The following is a 21,486-nucleotide window of genomic DNA, read 5'->3' on the forward strand; positions in this document are numbered from 1 at the left end:
GATCATAATTCAGCCCACAACAATACAAGACATTTTTTATATAAACACAAATTATCTATAAACATAAACTGATCTGAAGGAAATCAAGATACATTTCCTAATACTAAAATTTACTTAAAGATAATTTTCACTTTTTTTCTATGACCCATATTAGCAACATTTTACACCATGTAATAATAAGGGAAAGATAAACATAGTGATAAATATATGAAAAACATACCTAATAAGACAGCTCTAAATCATATTTCTTTAAAGGTGGACTAAATCTTCTCAATATTTTAAAGAGAAATATGATTATTTTAAAGTAAAAAATAAAGTTTCACTCTAGATTACTTTAGACTAACATATGAAGCAAAATAATATTTAGGACAGTGATAATAGGGTTTCTTAAAATGAAACAAAGCAACCGAAATCCTTCCTACTTTTCTGCTTTTAAATACTCTGCAATGTGTCTATTTTTAATGTCTAAAGGTATTGCTGAAAATGGCTATATAAAATCTGAGGTTGTTAATATCTGATTACTGTAGTATTTCATCGCAACTTAAGAATTTAACTCTTAGAATACTGGAGCAAAAAATAATGTATCGGCTTACATCACCAAATTCAGTTATAATAAAATCAAAATCAACAGTTCCAAAAATTGAGTGTAAGGTGCCTTTCAGCTTCAAAAGTTCTTTCATGAAAAATCATTTTTAGTTGCAAAAAGCAACTGAATACAATTATCTAAAGTTATCCAGTCATGTATATATACCAAACATTTCTTTAAAACATTTGTTAGAAATACTATCAAGGTGTTAATAAATTTTTAAAATTATAATAAATGTTAATATTTTTTAGAATCCCAAACACCATAGTTAAAAATTGTGTTCCTAGTTAAAAAATGTGAAGCTTAATTGTGCGTACAACGAAACTTCTAGAAAACTTCCTTACTTACTGTTCACTGAGTATTACTTACAGAGATTAACAGTTTTAAGAATTCATCTGTTATTTATCCTGAAGTGTTTTGAATAACCCTTTCGTACTGTATACATCTCAATGAGATGACCACCCCTACTCTGGTCTGCTGAGAAAAACAGAAAAAAAAAATCGGTAAATTTTCTTTCAGATTGTTCTTGTTCTAACCTATTTTAGGTGGCCACAGCAGGAATTCATAATGATAAAAAGCAACAATATCGGGAAAATTTTTTATATGCTTGTTTCATATTTACTGTATAAAGTCATTTTGACATGCCTACACAACTGGTTGTGGCAGGTTTCAGACATGATTTCTAATCAAAAAAAAAAAAAAAAAGAAAGAAAGAAAAAAAAAAAAATTGCTCCAGGTTCTTTACAGAAAGCTTGCCGCTGGGAAGTTGATTTTGGCCAAGTGCCAAAATCATGTGCAAAGGGGCCTCATTAGGGATTCATGGCAGCCTTCAGCGCTAACAAAAAATGTGACCCAACAGGCTAAATCAGCGACTAAAATTAAAAAGTAAGAGACAAAGACAACTTACTTAATATTCCTTCCAAAGCAACATTAAACTTTTTTTGGTAATTAAACCCTTGTTAGTCTAATGCAGCGTTCCTCTGTCCTCAAATGATTGTACAATTACTCTTTAAAACTTGTCAATTTCCCTTCTAAATACACTTTCTTTCTGTGGCAGTTTACAAAGATTTTGCTATATAGTAAAACTCTATATCCACTATAATCAGTTCAATAGCAGAAAACAAAATCGTAAAAATGCAGACCACAGTATTCCCTTAAGATTTAAACAAACAAACAAAAAATAAGCAAACAATAGTACCTTTTAAACTTCTACAAAAGTGAACATGCACACTCCAAAGTCACGTCGATGGTGAGGAATCATTCTCACTGCCCAACTTTTCCCCCAAAAAGTAGATTTGATATGTAGCCTTACCTAGATGTCTTCTGGCTTTTCTGCAGATCAAAAAGTTTCCTGCCTAAGCACACAGATATTCTTTCACAAGCCATAAAGGCCCTTTTATGAATCCAGCACTGTAACAGGCTGCTTTCCACACCACGTTGAGAGCCCAGTGCGTCAGCTCTCAAGATAAAATACATTGCTAATACACAATTAGTGGGAGAGGTTGTCTATTGGAGAATTTATCTTAACGAAAGAAGGAAAAAGAAGGTTTTTTTTTTCTTTTTCTTTTTCTTCTCTCTTTTTTTTTTTTTTTGGAAAAAGCAAAGAGGGTGCGGTCAGATGTTAGCTTTTGCCTGAGAAAAGGGCCCTACACTGCACTAGTACCTAAATACTAGCAGAAGCTGCCTGGGAAGAGAGCCAATGGAAGGACTTTGTTTGACCCAGCTGCCAATCTCCCCTGAAGCCGTGCGCCAGACTAAACACTCACACTATTTTAACTCAAATCAGGCTACAGCAGCTGTTTGCTTTCCGGCTCTGAGCTCTGCACCCACCATGGCCTGTGCAGTTCACCCGGCGCGCTCTGCTAACTGCCTGGCTGAAATCTGTTCCGGGTTGGGATTTGTCATTGGAGAGCGAATTTTAACCCTATTCCTCATGGTAACTACGGACTGTGTTGTTCTGCATTTGGATCTGGTGATGTGGGATAATTTTATGATCTTTTAAAAGAAGAGTGATATTTCTTTCATACCATAGATGAGAACTGAGATTTGAAGGATTCATGCATTTCTTTGAAATTCTAAGCCTAAACTCTTTTGATATGTTCAAATTAACACTAAAATCGCCCTTATGTGTGACAGTAACAAGGCCCTGCCCAGGCATCTCCACAAAGATGGTACCTAGTCACCCTAATGCAAACTTCTTCAAGCCTGGCAGGATAGCAGGTTGACATCACAGGACTGGAGAGACTCACATCATTCATTCTAAGAGTTAGTACTGACTTGCTTCATGCTCTGGGAAGCTCCTCCAGAAGCAACACTGAGGCACCCCAGTAGTTTGTTTTCCTTATATGAAAAAGTACCAAGTGACCCAATTTACCTTTCCTAAATTTCTTAACTATTAGGCTGAGTGTAAAAATTATAACCTGAATTGTAAAACATTAAAATTTGCCCACTGGTAGTCTAAAGTGGAAAGGAAAGAGAAGTTAGTCAGGGAAGTACAGTTTAAGTAATCATCAAAGTTACCTGAAGTAGCAGGGAGCAGATGTGATAACAAAGATCTATTGCACACTAAATAGGAGCCAAGCATTGTATATGTGGAGAAATAAATCAGTAAGTCATTCAATGTGTGGAAGAGAGAGAAGTTAAGAGGAGTATGATAACATGGCTGTACCAAGGTATACTTACTAAATATATATTATATATGTATATATTATATATATATATGTATATATATATATAATATATATATATAAAATTCCTAATTAGGGACCATGGTGGTGAAAGAAGACAGCATCTTTTCATTTAGGGATTTTGGTTTTGCTGTTGCATTGGGGTAGAAAGATGTCTCTTCATTTAGGGCAAATAGCCAGTAACACTTGTTTTATTTTTAACTTAAATAATTTGGTTCACTCTGTAGTTGGAAGATGAGCAAAAAAGAAATGTTTTCCAAGTACTGTGAAAGTATGTCCAGGAACTTTTTCAAAAAGTTGTTTCTTCTGTTTTAAGCCGAGGTTACTTTGTTTCTCTTCCTGCCCCCAAATGATATGTCTGTCTTCTTATCTTAGAAACTAGAGATCTAAATTACAAAAATTGTAATTTTATAATAAAATGTTATTTCCTCAGATGGGAAGTGGTGAATATGGTTATAGAAAAGTTGAACTATTAGGTTTTATGGGTGCACATAAACTGAAAGACCCAATTCATTAAAAATGCCTGTCAAGATAATATTGTATAACAGGTGGGTTACTGTCCTTGTTCTGACAATAATACATGTATAAACCCAAAAGATTCCCACTGGATCTGGCTTTCTACATAGCAGAGTATAGTTTGATGCTCAAAATTCTTATGGAATCAAATAAAATGCTGGGAAATGGCTTCTTTTGTGTCCTTTTCATTCAACTCAAGAAAATATTCAACACGTTTCACTGAATGGTCTATTACAAACTACCCAAGTATGTACTGACTGCTTCCTGCTCTGGAAAGTTCCTCTAGAAACAACACTGAGCACAGCTTTAAATGGGGATACCGTAGTAGCTTTTGTTCATCTCAGTAATTACTTCTCTTATACTGCATTCTGAGTTTCGGTCTTCTCCTTAGATGCCTGTGCCCAAAGCGGTTAGTTCATATCATGAGTTTTATGGGCTGAATTGTGTGTTCTCCTTCCTGCATTTCATATGTTGAAGTCCTCACCGCCAGGACCCAGAATGTGACTGTATTTGGAGATAGGAACTTGAAAGAGATAATTTTGTTAAATGAGGTCATTAGGGTAGGCCCTGATCCAATAGGACTAGTGAGTGTCCTTATAAGAAGAGATTAGGACACAGATACACACAGAGGGAAGATCATGTGAAGACACAGGAAGAAGTTTATCTGCAGCCAAGGAGAGGGGTTCAGAGGAAACCAAACCTGCAGGCCCTTGATCTTGGACCTGTAGCTGCCGGGATTGTGAAAAAATAAAAAGTCATCCAGTTTGTGGTTTTGTTATGGCAACCTGAGGAAACTAATACAATGTCTAAGTAAAAAGGAGAGAAAAATTGTCTTATTGTTGGAATACAATTTGTATCTATACTCAGGTGTTTGATTTTGTCCAAGAGATGAAGGAAGTGTACATTATTCCTATCTTCCAGAAAAGAGGAAAAATTACATGTATGCTGAAGTTTTAGCTAAAAGCCATACATGATGTTGAGACTGAAGGACAATATAACACAATTGCCACCTTCCGCGGTGCTTCTCATTTCATATTTTGAACAGGAATATTGTGCTTAAGTCATTGTCTGGTACACAGTAAAACAGTAGGTGCACGATTAATATGCACAAACTTTACAAAGAATTGTGGAATAAATAGGTGCCTAGTTTTTCCTTTAGGACAATAAAAATGGTGTGTAAACCTTTGGTTTTGCAGACAGTTTTGATGCAGAAGCAATTATAATCAAGCACTGATAGTAGGTAAAAATTTCATATCAAGAGTTAGAAACACAAAAGGTTAGTCTTTGTAAGGGGAGAGCTCAGATAACTTTTATAAAGGGAAGAGACCTTAAAAAAAGAAGAAAGAGAAATGTGGATGACTTGCAAGAAAGTCTGGGAAAAGGTAAATGAAGTGAGACTGAAGGTAATCAAAGATAAAACAAGTCAAGGGTTAATCAGAATATCCCCAAGGAAAACCATATTTGCCCAGATAATTAAGGGATGGACACTCCACTTACATGAAGTTGGAAGCAGTAAGATAACAATGAGAAAAGGATCAGTGTAGGAATACTTTTACCATTGTGGTAGGCAGAATTTTGAGATGGCCCCCAAGATTCCCACTCCATAATATATACTTATATAATGCTTCCACAGAGGTTGGGCAGAGCCCGTGAATATGTTGTGAATATGATGAGATAGTTGCTCTTGGTTAGGTTATCAATCTCCAAATAAGGGTCAAAGAGATCTCCATGAAAAGTTAGTAGAGGGAGAAAGAAGAAGCCAGTAGTAAACTAACACACTTGACCAGAAAATGTAAGGTAAAGGTGATAGGAATTACCACTGCAATGAGATACCGTTTTACCTCATGACAATTCCTACTAGCTGACATGTGGATGCGACCATTCATTCATCTTTTGATTCACTCATCCTCTCAAAAATTCTATTTAATGCCTACTTCTGGTGGGGCACTGGGGCTAAGTGTTGTGTAGGATAAAAAATAGAGCCCCAGATGTCATATTTTAGATGGTCTAATAAGCAAACCGAAAGGCAAACAGCCAATTCTAAAGAGAATGCCACTGTGTTGAGCATTTCAGAATGCTGGGGTGGTAATGTCCAATGGTGTTGTGAATGTGATAGAATGTTTCAAAAATATTGATAATTATCACATATTTGAGTATGTAAAATAAAGGAGCTACTGTGAAAGACATTATCATGAAAAAGGACATATTTTTTGTCCCCCTACAGCATCACGATATTATTGCCTAAAAGTGCCTATATATATGTCATTGTGTGAAATTATGACTGTTAGTTTCTCTTATTTTTTTTGGTAAACATTTTCCATATTATTTCCCATGCTAATTGAGACCAGAACGACCGTGTACCCTTTTAAATGCTAACATTTAAAAATAAAATCCAAGATAGAATCATTGTCCACAAAAGCCCATTATTACTCCAAAGTAAATTGCAAACTATACTATAACGGCTGTCTCTTTAAGCAAGATATACTACTACTAATAACATAGTACTTTGAACACCTGTTTCCTAATGAGAATACCCATAAAACACTGAGAAACAATTTCACATAAATGTTAAATGTAAATTGAATGTGATCATGGAAAACTCAAATTATTATAAGGAAAACGATCTTAAATGACCATGTAAATAGTTTCCATGAAGATCATTAGCAAATATTTAAAATAAAACATAATACAACATACAATTCTTAAAATAGAAAGTTTGTTTTGTTTTTTTTTAAACTTCTTACCTGGGGTAGCAAATGGAGGTGCACACAGACACATAGTACAAACACGAACAAACAAATGTGGTGCAGTTAACAAATGTGGAAAGCTGATAACCCATTCTTATTAATCTGATTAAAATTTCAAAATGACTTCACATTTCCACTGTAAGTTTCTTTTCTAAAAAACATTTCCTGCTTCATTCCATTCTCTAGATCTATAAATCTGGTTTTGAGTGAATCTCTGTAGGTATTTCTATATTTTATCAAGTATATTTTATTTTTTTAAAGATTTTATTTATTTATTTGAGAGAGAGAGAGAGAGAGGGAGAGCACAGAGGCAGAGGGAAGGGAAGAGGCAGACTCCCCGCTGAGCTGGGAGCCTGACACGGGACTCGATCCCAGGACCCTGGGATCATGACCTGAGCTGAAGGCAGATGCTTAACTGACTGAGCCACCCAGGCACCCCTTATCAAGTATATTTTATAGTTTCAGGAGAATTAAGAACAATCTAAATATACACAAGAAGACATAGATAACATGAATAGCCCTATATCTAGAAATAAATTGAATTAATAATCAATAATCTTTCCCCAAAGAAATCACCAGACCCAAATAATTTTACAAGCGATTTCTACCAAACATTTAAGGAAGATATGATATCAATTCTCCACAATCTCTTTCAAAAGACAAAATTAGAGGAATGTTACTCAGCTCATTCAACAAGGCCAGCATTACTCTAATGCCAAAACTAGATTAAAAACAAAAATTACAGACCTGTGTCTCTCATGAACATAGACACCAAAAACCTCCATAAAATATAAACAAGTCAAATTCGGCAATGTATGAAAAGAATTATACACTTTGACCAAGTGGTTATTTATTCCATGAATGCAAGGCTGGTTCAACATTTGTAGAATCAATCAGTGTAATTCACCATATCAACAGACTAAGTAAGGAAAATCATATGACCATATTGACACAGAAGACACAGCATTTGACAAAATCCAACACTTAGTACTGGTGAAAATTCACCAAACTAGGAATATAGGAGAACTTCTCCAGGCTGAAGAACATCTACAAAAACCTACAGAGAACATACCAGACGCTTTCTCCCTAAGATCAGGAACAAGACAAGGATCTTTCCTGTCATCACTCCTCTGCAACATTATATAAGAAGTCATAGCTAGTGCCATAAGACAAGAAATGGAAATAAAAGTATGAACACTGGAAAAGAATAAATAAAATTGTCTTTATTCATAGACGTTAGGATTGTCTATATAGAAACATCCCAAAGAATTAAAAAAAAAGCTCAAGCAGCTATAGCAAAGTTTCAGAATACAAGGTTAATAAACAAAAGTGAATTGCCAGTTAGAAGATGAATAAGTTCTGAGGTTTTAACGCAAAGCGTTGTGCTTATAGTTAAAGAGTACCGTAATATACATGCGAAAATTGTTAAGAGAGTAGATCTTAAATGTTCTCACCACAAAAAAGAAGTAGTTATGTGATGTGATGGAGGTATTAGCTAACACTACAGTGATAATCATATTGCAATACATAAATGTATCAAATCAACATGTTGTACACCTTAAATTTACAGTGTTATGTATCAATTATATCTCTATAAAGCTGGTTAAGAATACATTAATTTTTTTAAAAGCCAACTGTTTTCTTCTTTACCAGCAACATAAAATTAAAATTTGAAAATTTAAAATACCATTTATAATAGTATCCAAAATTAAATTCTTTGGCATAAATATACCAAAATATGTACAATACATATATATGGAAAACTACAAACTGTTGATGGAAAAAAATAGATGTTGATATAAATATATGTATGTTTTTGCTCTGTTAGCTAAGAGGGCCTAGGATGCAGGGGTTCCAGTATAAATGGACATATCTAGCACTCAGATCTTGGTTTCTAAGACCTTTCTCCAATAACAAATAAACCTAAGGTTCCAATGGAGAAATGCCTAATTTCAGGACTTGGCAGGAAATATGCAAAATGGGCCGGGAACATCTTAGAGTGCCCAAAAGTAGGTAAGTGCCAAAAAATAAAAATAAAGGATAAACAGTGATGAAGACATATTAAAAGGATACAGGGGGCAACTGAAAGAGGTCCCAATGGTTAAAAATGGAATAATCAGGACAATTTGGATCATAACCCAAAGCACAAAATGAACATTCATGAGGTAGATACTAATATAAACTAATGATTTTATATATAAATAACTTGGAAAGAGTGGACAAATACCTCATGCAGAAGAATTCCAAATAATATCTCTCTCTCTATCTCTCTCTCACTCTTATCTATTATTCTTAAGAAAGTAGAGCATAACTGCCTACTCTTTAAATGTAAGTTGAACTTAGTGACTTCCTTCCAGAGCATGATATTGAAAGAGAGAGAGAGAGAAAGGGAAATTTACAGTGGAGAAAGCTGACAAACACTTCTACAAGCCCACTGATCAAGGTTAACATCAGCAATGATAAGTTATTTTGATAGTGCTCAACTTTGATATTAGGTGATGGGCATAGCAATTTACCTTTGTGGTATTCCTGCCAAAAAAAGCCCTACTCCAGTATAAACATAAGAAAAATATCACCTGATATTTTTTGGAAGATATTCTATGGAACAATTGGTCAGTAAACCTCAAAATTGTCAAGGTCACTAGAAACAAGGGGTCTATGAAACTGTCCCAACCAAGAATAGCCCAAGGAGAAATGACTATTAATGTAATGTGGTATCCTCGATGGCATACTGGAACAATATAGGCAATAAAGGCATTAGGGAAAACCTAAGGAAACCTGAATAAAGCATGGACTTTAGATTGTAATAATGTACCAATTGTGTTTGACTGATTATGACAAATATATCAAACTAATGTCATGAGAAACTGGGTGTGTTGTATACAGGAAATCTTTGTACCAACTTTGCAATAATTCTATAGATCTAAAATTATTCTAAAATTAAAAGTGTATTAAAATGTGCACTAGAGGGATGCCTGGGTGGCTCAGTCGGTTAAGCAGCTGCCTTCGGCTCAGGTCATGATCCCAGAGCCCTAGGATCAAGTCCTGCATTGAACTCCTTGCTCAGCAGAGAGCCTGGTTCTCCCTCTGCCTGTTCCCTCTGCTTGTGCACTCTCTCTCTCTGACAAAAACCTTTAAAAAAAATAAAATGTGCACTAGAAAAATATTTTAAGTTAAAACAATGATTAAAAATTTCAGGGATATGTTATTCAATATTTTCTTAAATGTGGAAGTAATGCCCAGAAAGCAATTCCTGTAAAATATGTATTAAAGGAATAAAACTACTCCTTTCATTTCCATGACACTGTTTCCCCTAGTTTTTCTTCTCATATATCTAATTTTGTTTTCAATCCTTTAAATGTAGGTGTTACTAAAAAAAAAAAAGAAGAAGAAGAAAGAAAATGAAGGTGTTACTCAAGATTCCCTCCCTACTTTTTTTTTTTCCTTTTCTTACTCTACTAGGAAATCTAATTGACTTTTACAAATAGGTTGATAAACTCTAAATCTTCAATACAGACACCTCTATAGTGCTCCAGATTCCATTTTTTTAAAGACTTACTTATTTATTTTAGAGAGAGCATGCACATGAGTGGGAATGGGAGGAAGGGCAAAAGGATAGAATCTTCAAGCAGACTCCCCACTGAGCGTGGAGCCCCATGAGTGGCTGGATCCCACAATCCATGAGATCTTGACCTGAGCCAAAACCAAGAGTCAGATGCTTAACCAACTTAGCCACCCAGGAGTACTCCTCCAGATTCCATTTTCTAAATGCCCATAGGCACTCTGTCTCCATTCCTAAAATCAATTTATTCTTTTGCTTCTAACCTGCTTCTACTCTAAGAGCCAAACATTCTTGCAGAACTGGAGGCAGAAGAGATCTCATGAGATCTCAAGATTTCCCCAGTAAAATACTGGGACAAGTGGAAAAACATGGAATACAAAAATATAATTGAAGAAAAAGTTCTCAACAAAATATAAATAAATAAAAGACTTTAGTGGGGAGATCAAAAAGATTTATTTTGTTCCAGTAAAGAAGAAGAAGAAGAAGAAGAAGAAGAAGAAGAAGAAGAAGAAGAAGAAGAAGAAGAAGAAGAAGAAGAAGAAGAAGAAAAGAAGAAGAAGAAGGAAAAGAAGAAAAGGAGGAGTAGGAGGAGGAAGGGGAGGGGGAGGAGGACAAGGAGAAGAATAAATCATGAAAGACAAATTGATGAACAGAAATAATTAAAAATGGAAAGATAATTCATGGATAATTAATGATCCTTAAGTAGCAGAACAAATAAAAAAGTTAAAGATAGCAAAGATAGAATAGAAGAGAATTTTCTCAAGCCTAATGCCAAATTAAATCACTGTTTTTGGGGCACCTGGGTGGCTCAGTCCCTTGAGCGACAGACTCATGATTTTGGCTCAGGTCATGATCTCATGGAGAGTGGGATTGGCAATGTGTCGGACTCCCCGCTTGGAGGGGAGTCTGCTTGGGATTCTCTTCCTCTGCCCCTTCTCTCACTCCCACTTGTTCTCTCTCTCATTTAAATAAATAAATAAATAAATAAATAAATAAATAAATAAATTGGTTTGCTTGGCAAAATTGGAGGAAGATCCAGACCTAGATCACTCTAGCAAAAAAAAGTTTTAATTATAATTTTGAAGGACAAATCTTCCACTATCAAAATAGAAAAAGAATGTGTGTGTGTGTATGGTTATTCACATAGGGATAAAAATGGGCTGTTCACATTATTTCTCTACAATATGAAAAATTAACAATATCTATATAACATTAGGGTACATTCATTTTTTAATAAAAGGATTCCAATGACAGAAATCAGAGGTGAACTACGATTGCTTTAAGCCATCAGAATTAGGTAAAAACCGCACAAGCCAATCAATGCACTGCATTCTTTCAAACACAGATATTGTTTCAGTGTCTGGACCACCTAACCATCATCGATCTAGCCCCTCATTTAAAAAGGAGGCATGAGTGACAATGTATATGAATTTGGAAGACATTATGCTAAGTGCAATAAACCAGCCACAGAAAGAAAAATACTATGTGCTCTCATTTATATGTGTAATCTAAAAATGTCAAACAGTTTGTTTCCTGTGACTAAGAGGGTTGCTGTGGGGGAGGGGAGGGATGGGGTAACTGGGGGATGGACCTTAAGGAGGGCATGGGATGTAATGAGCACTGGGTGTCATATAAGACTGATGAATCACTGACCTCTACCTCTGAAACTAATAATACACTATATGTTAATTAATTGAATTTAAAGAAAAAATGTTTAAAATTTTTTTAAAAAATAAATAAAACAAAAAAATAAAAAATAAAATAAAAATAAAAACAAAAATGTCAAACTTAGAAAAGCAGATGGAAGAATAATTGTTGCCAGGCGCTGATGGGGAGATGTTGCACAAAGGGTAAAAACTTCCAGTTATAATGTGAATAAGTTTTAGAGATCTAACGTACAGCACAGTAGCAATAAATATTAATGCATTGTATACTTGAAATTTGCTAAGAGAGTAGATCTTAAGTGTTCTTGCCACACATACACACAGAAAGATAACCATATGAGGTGATGGATATGTTAATTAGCTTGGTTGAGTGTTGTAATCATTTATGCAAGGTATACTCCTATCAAGACACCACATTGTACACCTTAAATATATACAATTTTAAGTTTGTCATACCTCAATAAAGCTGGACAAAAATAAAAATAAATTTATTTATTTATTTTTAACTTATTTATTTGACACAGAGAAAGAGAGAGAGAGAGCACAAGCAGGGGGAGCAGTATGCAGAGGGAGAGGGAGATGTGGCTCCCGTGGAGCAGGGAGCCTGACATGAGACTTGATCCCAGGACCCTGGGATCATGACCTGAGCCAAAGGAAGATGCTTAACCGACTGAGCCACCCAGAAGCCCCAAAATAAAAATAAATTTAAAAAAGGACTCAGTATAGAGGTCTTTCTCAAGTTCGACACCAAACCCTATATTTGGATTTGGAAATCTTCCCTAAGATATTATGCTTCTTTTTCTCTTTTTCCCATACCTAGAAATAGATTTATTATGCTATATTCTTGATAACACAATGTTGGATGACCACCTAAAGCAGTCATGACATGTTCTACCCTAATACTTGCCATAACAGTACTAGCCGTAACAATGGCCCAATTATTTACAAGTCTGTGCCACAATTACTAGACACAAAATTCTTCTACTTATTTTTTCTTCTTCATAGGGAAAAACGTGTAAAGCACTAGCATGATAAGTGAGATCTAATGGAAAGTTTGCAGATGCAGATATTTTCTGAGAAACCCCCAACTTATACTCTTTAATGGCAAGTATGTATGAATGTGCCTCTGACACCAGAAGCTAGCTGAAAGGTGTGGAAGAAAGCATTCAGTGGAAGCATGGCTTGCTGACACCGTAATTTTGGACTTCTACCCTCCAGAACTGTAAGAGAATAAATTTCTGTTGTTTAAAGTCACCCAGATTGCAGTACTTTCTTATGGCAGCCTTTGCACATTCATACACATGTGTTTATCTTGAAGTGTAATCACAATGGCTTTTATTATGGGTTCTTCACTTTCTTTCTAAGGTGCCTGCTTTGGGCTCATGGAACTTGAACTTCTTCAATGTGTACAGTTATTACAATTGTTTTTAGAATCTAAAACAAAGTAATCACAATAATAAAAACTGGATTTGATACCTTAACACATTCTATATATTCTAATAATAAGTTTTCTTGTGTTAAAACTCGAAGGTAGAGATAACATTTATTGAAATGGAATGCAGGTCTCTCAGGAAAAGGGCACTGATGGCAAACAGACTCGCACTTCCATCTGGCCAGCCCCCGCCCTTTCACCACAGCACCCCCCGCCATGAACCATATTACAGTTCAAATTTAGAGTCTTCAGAAGAAGTCTGAAATGCTCCATTGTGGGCACGAAAAGCGCATGATAGTCCTGATGTATCTAGTCCATACTCCACAGTGCCCATGTGAAACATAATGTATGGAATGCTGATGAGGTTTTAGGGTTAAAATCTCAAGTCAGCCCAAAACATGATTCCTATGAGCCCTTTTGTAGCAAAGGTCTAAAATATAATACATCTTATTTTATAAGTGAAAGGAGTGGGATGTAAAAACTGAGCAGATGAGCAGGTACAAGCCCATAACCTTCAATCGTCCTCGCAGAGAATGTGGTACCTCTAACCTCACAAATAATATCACCATAATTAAATGTAACAAGAGCAGATATCAAGAATGTGCACTGCCACTGGGGACCTTAGCCGAAGTGCAAAGTATGCTATTTGTCTTGGGAAACTTCTCACCTCTTGGTAAACTCTCTTAATCAGCCCGCAGGCATCCAGTGCCCTCATGCTGCCCTCTGGCTGTCCCAGGCTCCCCTCCCCCACTGAATGCCTACATCCCCTCCTCCTGGAGTGGCAGCCCTGTGCTTGAAATCAAACTGCCTGTCAGTTCCACTTTTCAGTCAAAACTCCAGTTTCCTCAGGCTAGCTGATTTTGGCAGGCTCTAAGCAAAATCCTAATCTGATAATCTGATTAAATTAATTCAAAGTAAGTTGTGAATGGCTAATAGCCTAAATTTCTGAGAAGCCAAGTTCTTGACAATCTAACTTCTGGAATACACAAAGGAGATGTACCAAACTGGAAACTTTCTGAGTCTTTCATTTATATCAGATTTCCTCTCTTGCCTTCCTTCCCTCCTTCCCTCCTTCCTTCCTTCCTTCCTTCCTTCCTTCCTTCCTTCCTTCCTTCCCTCCCTCCTTCCCTCCCTCCTTCCTTCCCTCCTTCCCTCCTTCCTTCCCTCCTTCCCTCCTTCCTTCTTTCCCTCCCTTCCTTCCCTCCTTCTTTCCTTCCTTCCTTCCTTCCCTCCCTCCTTCCTTCCTTCCCTTCCTCCCTCCCTCCCTCCTTCCTTCCTTCCTTCCTTCCCTCCCTCCCTCCCTCCCTCCTTCCTTCCCTCCTTCCTTCTTTCCCTCCCTCCTTCCTTCCCTCCTTCCTTCCTTCCCTCCCTTCCTTCCTTCCTTCCTTCCCTCCTTCTTTCCTTCCTTCCTTCCTTCCCTCCCTCCTTCCTTCCTTCCCTCCCTCCCTCCCTCCCTCCTTCCTTCCTTCCTTCCCTCCCTCCCTCCCTCCTTCCTTCCTTCCTTCCTTCCTTCCTTCCTTCCTTCCTTCCTTCCTTCCTTCCTTCCCTATCCATCCAGCCCTTTCCCTTTCCTACCTTTCATTCCTTCTATTCTTTCTCTTTCTGGACTCTCTCCTTTTCTTTCTCCCGCCCTACTTCCTCTCTCATTACTGGGTCAGTAATGTGGCACTTGCTTTGTGCATGTTAACTTATCCATAAATTGGCTTTCAGAAAGGAATAAAACCAAGGCAATTACTGTCTTTCCCAAGGAAAATGCAACTTCCTCATTCACCAACGTTGGCATTACCTGTACTCAATATTTGCCTCTTCTAGTAACTTTTAAAATCTGTAATAAGAAAAAGAATTTATTCAACTAATAATCAGGATTATATTTTCCACTACTATAATAACCTGTCACCTATTTAAAATGTGAATAGTGCATTTGAAAGCATCACAATGAGTCATTTCTATTATTATTATTATTATTACTATTACTATTAAAATACTTAACTGATCACAGCTACTATTGATCAGAATGTCTTCCCCAGAAATATTAGGCATCTTTTATCAGTAATTATTAATAGTTACATCAGGCCATCAATGCAAAGCATGTAAATATCATATATTTATTATTATTAAATTTTCTTTAAAATATTCATGAATAAAGAATATCATTGTTTATATTTTTTTATAAACAATCAAATAGTTTATATTTATTTCGTGCTTTTCTGTGCCAGATACTATTCTAAATACTTTGCATACAGCAACTCATTTAATCTTCAAAATGATATTATGGCTTGGGTATTTTTATAGACTTGCTTTCAATTTCAATTTTATAGACTTGCTTTTATAGACATGAGATACGGAAAACTAAGCCTTGATGCATTTAAGGAACTTTCCCAGGATCACACAGTAGGTAAACTGTATTTAAAAATTATTGCATAACCCTGGGTGGCTCAGTTGGTTGAGCGTTGGACTCTTGGTTTTAGCTCAGGTCATGATCTCAGGGTTATGGGATTGAGCCCCAAGCTGGGCTCCACACTCAGCGGGGAGTCTGCTTGAGATTCTCTCCCTCCATCTGCCCCTCCCCCCGCTCATGCACGTGCACTTTCTCTCTCTCACTCTAAAACAAATAAGTCTTTAAAAAAATCACTGCATGAGTACATAAAAGAATAAGCACCATCTACTCCTCCAGAAATATATACATATGCATGTTCCTTTTTTTTTAAAGATTTTATTTATTTATTTGACAGAGAGAGAGAGACAGCTAGAGAGGGAGCACAAGCAGGGGAAATAGGAGAGGAAGAAGCAGGCTCCCCGCTGAGCAGGGATCCTGATGCGGGACTCGATCCCAGGACTCTGGGATTATGACCCGAGCTGAAGGCAGACGCTTAACAACGGAGCCACCCAGACACCCCTGCATGTTCCTTTTTTAAAAAAATAAGTTATATATGAATATTGATACTATTTCAAGCTCAGTCCCCTGTGGAAGGTGAGGGCCCAGTAAGGGGGTGTTGGACTGGTGTTGAAAGATTGCCTTCCATGGAAAATAAAACAATTTCTGAGGGTATCTTATATTAACCTGGAGGAAGGTTGGTGAATGAGATCCTATAGCCAGGAAGAGCAGTAAGAAGTATTGTAACCTCCAGATCACTTCCTCTAAGCAGTAGTCCAGAGTAGTGGTAAGACCATTCAAGCCAGGCTTTGGCAAGTTTATAAATGACACCTGTGGTGGCGAAATGGTAAACAGAATAGATAAAGACACATGAGAAATGTCTCCCGGAGTCTAACAAGTTGGTGAAAGAGAAAATGAGTCACCCCAATTGCTATGAAATTGGAAGAGAAAAATACAACATAGATTCTTATCAGAATAAAGCTTTATGTAATCTAATAATATATCCTCAGCCCAATATTATTTCATTTGTTTCTATGAATAAATTGTTTGGAACTTTCCAAAATATGTTGCTAAGCAGAATACTATTAGCAGGTCAGACAAATGAGACATTTAAACAATTGTTAAATAAGTATCATACCTGACTGTTTTAAATTATAAAAATAAAACCTTCTTGAGGTTAAAAAAAATCTAGTAATTTAGAAGTATATAAAGGAGAAAGTAAAGAGGACTTTCTTTCCTTTTTCTATCATTCTATTCCCCTGATATCTATAACTAGTAACCTGGGAGTTTTCAAGACATTTTACGGCATGAACAAATGTATACTTATTTGTCTTTATGTAAAGCAAATGGACTAAAATTATAATTCTCTCTACATATGTACATGTGGCTATAATGTAAGATTGATAAAGTTTTTTTTCTGTCAGAAAGTGATCTCATCATACATATGCTGTAATTTATCTCATTTACCCCCAAAATATATCATGGAAAACTTTCCAAGCCAGAACATATAGTCCTAGCATAGTCTTTCTTAAAAGTTACTTAATATTCCATAGTATGGTGTCTTATAAGTCATCTAACTATTCCATAATGTTTTGGTTTTTTCTCAAGCTAGATTTTCACACATTAATATATACTACCTTATGGATTTAGGGACATATGTTCCAACTTATGTGGAACTTCCAACAGAAGTGGTAACACTTCTGTTTAATTTTCCTAGAAATGCAAGCTTATAATCTAGTGTGTTTCTAGTGTGTTTCATCATATATATCATACTGTATATTTTTTCTCTATTATCTGAATAAATGAGAAATGGGGGTTTGGAAAAGGCAATTTATCCAATTACTTCTCATACATTTCACACTACATATTTTGGGGGGCAAGAAAGTAGATGTAAAGCCAAATGGCTGAGTTTAAAATACCCTGTAGACCATAGTTAAGTATGTAAAAATTTAATAAACTGAAATTTCCAGTTACTCTGGCCAAAAGTTTATGTTCAAGAAATATTAACTGACCATCTTAAAAATAAATCCTAAATGTTGGGATAGGTGGTTAGGCAAAGCATTCCCCCAATGATTCTAAAGAAAACTCACTGAAGGAGTCAGTGCACATGGGATCATTCACACAGCGGCAGCTACGTTTTCTTCTCCTTTTTGCTGATCCCCCCTTGGCACTAAAGAGACCCCTGTGTACAAAGAAATTTTGCAGCTGAGCAGAAGAGACAAGCATCTGGCTGAGAAACAACACTATAACTCAGAGCAACTTTTGGCTTCCGACATTGATCTCATTAAATTTCAACTTTTTCTTCTGGAAAAGAGATTCACTAAGAGAAGAAAAAATATTACAAAAATACTTCTGTGCAATGATTGAAGCCAGTAGGCTTCAGATATCTTTTAGGTGGGGAACCCATTCACCATCAAATGGGGACCTGGGCTGGCATGGGAAGTCTTCTTGGGCTCATCAAAAACCAAGATAACCTCCCCTCTCCCCCCACCAAAAAAATTACCAAAATATCTGGACTACTCCTTTATATCTGGCATATTTAATGAAAAGGATAATATTAATTATCAATTGGTATAGACACAGGCTGAGAATCTTTGTTAATAGAGTTCAGTGAGAACAAAATAGTTTGCTGGAATACCCAAGAATCAATATTTTCATTAGTATAAATGGAAGTGGGAGACAATGTCCACATTAGCAGGGAGAAGGATATTACGCAGGAGGCAGAACAAATAATCTCCCAAGTCTCAAGCTAAGATAAGAAAAACTATGACTGGGTCAGAACTAATTTTTCTATTTATAACTTCAAGCAAAAACAAACAAATAAAGCAAACAAACAAAAACAAAACCCTGGAGGCAATAGAGATCAATACTCCTATAACAGATGCCAATATCAGCAGAATATTTAAAAAAATAATAGATGGCTTTTAAAAACATACATTTAATCATAGGGTAGCTAAAAGTTTATGTAAGAGTTTGTAAAGTGACTATAAAACAAATGTGAATGGAGTTTTATATATTTTTTGTTTGTAAGAATAATGATTCAAATTTGGTTCAGAGTTTAGAGAATAATGAATAGGAACACACCAATAAAACTTTTTGAGTAGTTTTTATTCCTCTAAAAACATTTATAATTAAAAAGAAGTCATGAGGGTACAAATTTTATACCCAGTACCACCTGGAATATTAATTTTATATATATATATATTCCACACTTTCTTTAAAATGTTCATTTTTATCACCTCTGTTCTAAATTAGTAGAACCATGTTACATAAAAACTTCTTGTGTGTCATGAAGACCTTTGGAAAATTAATAAAACCCATTAGTTGCCTCCATAGGGGAAAAAAAGGGATATGCATACACTACATTGCATATAATTTCAGAGGGATTACTGATTATTTTATATAAAGCTTATTCTTTGATCCCAACTTAAGGAGTTCTAGTCTAAAAGAATGACACTAACCAAATAAAGTGGGACCTGTGAATGGTTTCTGAAATTTGACTAGTGGAAAAATCTAGTTTGTGCCACCATGTCACCCTACTCATGCAGTGCTTCCTTGAGCACTGGATGGGGCAGGATGGCCGTGGGGCTAGGCACAGTGCAAAGCCAGCTGCATGCCTACACTCGAGCTCCAGCAATGACTCTGGAACTCTCTTCTCTTATCCTCCCTATGCTCTTTCAACCCTCTATCACTCATTCTCTGGGAGGCCCTAGAGAGGGTCTTCTGAATAGAATGAGAAAAGGAAGCTTATGCAATATGTTTCTAATATCCATTAGAGAAAACACAGCAAGAAAAGAAAACAACCGAGGGCACTAGTGATTCTGATAAACTAAGTAAAACTAACTTGCTTTTGTAAACTAATAAAAAGCCCTTTAAGCATCAAGATATATTTATTTAACTGTTGCATGTTTATGTTGAATAGTTTGAATAACCTAAATTGTAGTCTCTGCTTGCTATTTATAAACTAGTGCTGTGATCCTAAATGCCACCTTAAAAAATTCCATGGTAGTAGGAGTGCAAAATACGTGTGTCCTAGGCATACAAGTAATCTTGAAGTCTCCCTGATTAAAAATCAAAGTTAAAATCAGGTGCCTGTGTGGTTCAGTGGGTTAAGCGTCTGCCTTCCGCTCAGGTCATGATCCCAGGGTCCTGCATCAGGCTCCCTGATCAGCTGGGAGTCTCCTTCTCCCTCAACCTTCCCCCTGCTCATGCTTTCTCTCTCTTGCTCTCATCCTCTCAAATAAATAAATAAAATCTTAAAAAAAATAAAATAAAATCACCTGCTATGGGGGATAGCCAAGTGTCTTTTACCAAGTTTATCAAAAGAAGTATATAGGAGGGGACAAAGTTCAATTCAAATGTCATATTTCATAACTGCTTGCAAAAGTGACTAACATAGGCATACATTTTATTTATATTTATTTATTTATTTACATTTTTAACTGAAGTATAGCATAATTTAATTAACATATAATATTATGCTAGTTTCAGGTGTACAACATGGTGATTTGACAATTATATACATTATGAAACACCATGATAAATGTAGTTACTATCTGTCACCATACACCGTTATTACAATATCATTGACTATATTCCTTATGCTGTACTTTTCAGCCCCAATGCTTACTTATTTTATAACTGGAAGATTGTGCCTCTTCCCTTCATCTATTTTGCTTTCCCATTCCCTACTCCCAGCCCCTCCGGCAACCACTAGTTTGTTCTCTATGAGTCTGTTTCTCTTTCTGTTGTTTCATTTTTTTTTAGATGCCACATATAAGTGAAATCATATGGTATTAGCCTTTCTCTGTCTGACTTATTTCACTTAGCATAATAGCTTCTAGGCCCACCCATGTTGTGAGTGGCAAGATTTCATTGGTTTTTTTTTTTTTTTATGGCTGAGTACTATTCCATTGTGTATATATACCACATCTTCTTTATCCATTCATCTTATCAATAGACATTTAGGTTGCTTCTGTATCTTTACCACTATAAATAACACTGCAATAAATACAAGGATGCATGTATCTTTTTGAATTACTGTTTTCATTTTTTTTAGGTAAATACCCAGAAGTGGAATTAACTGGATCCATATGTTACTTCTAATTTTAGTTTTTTAGGGAAACTCCACAGTGCTTGCAAATCATATATCTGATAAGGGGTTAATGTCCAAAATATATAAAGAACTCATACAACTCATACAACTCTATGCCAAACAAACAAATAATCTGATTAAAAATCCACAGAGGACCTGAAAAGACATTTTTCCAAAGAAGATATACAGATGGCCAACAGACACATGAAGAGATGCTCAACATCACTAACCATCAGGAAATGCAAATAAGAACCACAACAAAATATCATCTCACACTAGCTGGAACAGCGAGTATAAAAAAGTCAAGAAACAAGCTATGGCAAGGATGTGGGGAGAAGGGCATCCTCATGCACTGTTGTGGGAATATAAGTTGGTGCAGTCACTCTGGTAAACAGTATAGAGATTCCTCAAAAAACTAAAAAAGAAAGTATGTATTTTGTATGTGTGCAACTTATAAATGATAACTACACAATGGTACATTAGAAAATTGGCTGCTCTGGTCTATTTGCAAGTCACTTACCATTTTGTGTATTTCATTCTCTTCTCTGTTTAAATCTTGACATCGAGAATTTTCTTTATCTCAGAAGCAGCAACAAGCTCCTGAAAGGTATTTTTATATTATAAAAGATTGTACTTACGCATATACATATATATTTCCCCCAGAAAATGGTCAATTTTTAAAAACTACCTTTCATATATTTTTTTTAAGATTTTATTTATTTGACAGAGAGAGACACAGTGAGAGAGGGAACACAAGCAGGGGGAGTGGGAGAGGGAAAGGCAGGCCTCCGGCGGAGCAGGGAGCCCGATGTGGGGCTCGATC

General features: G+C 35.9%; 1 long non-coding RNA gene across 4 annotated transcripts in view; it reads right to left on the reverse strand.

Moving 5' to 3' along the window:
- Positions 1-21,486, reverse strand: part of LOC118546276 (uncharacterized) — a 522,743-nt gene that overhangs the window by 226,205 nt on the left and 275,052 nt on the right. For all 4 annotated transcript variants that reach the window (XR_013442218.1, XR_013442220.1, XR_013442219.1 and 1 more), the window contains one exon: positions 21,184-21,263. This is a non-coding gene — a long non-coding RNA (uncharacterized LOC118546276). The remainder of the gene's footprint in view (positions 1-21,183; positions 21,264-21,486) is intronic.

This window comes from Halichoerus grypus, chromosome 1 (genome assembly GCF_964656455.1).
Source record: "Halichoerus grypus chromosome 1, mHalGry1.hap1.1, whole genome shotgun sequence".
Lineage (NCBI taxonomy): Eukaryota > Metazoa > Chordata > Mammalia > Carnivora > Phocidae > Halichoerus > Halichoerus grypus.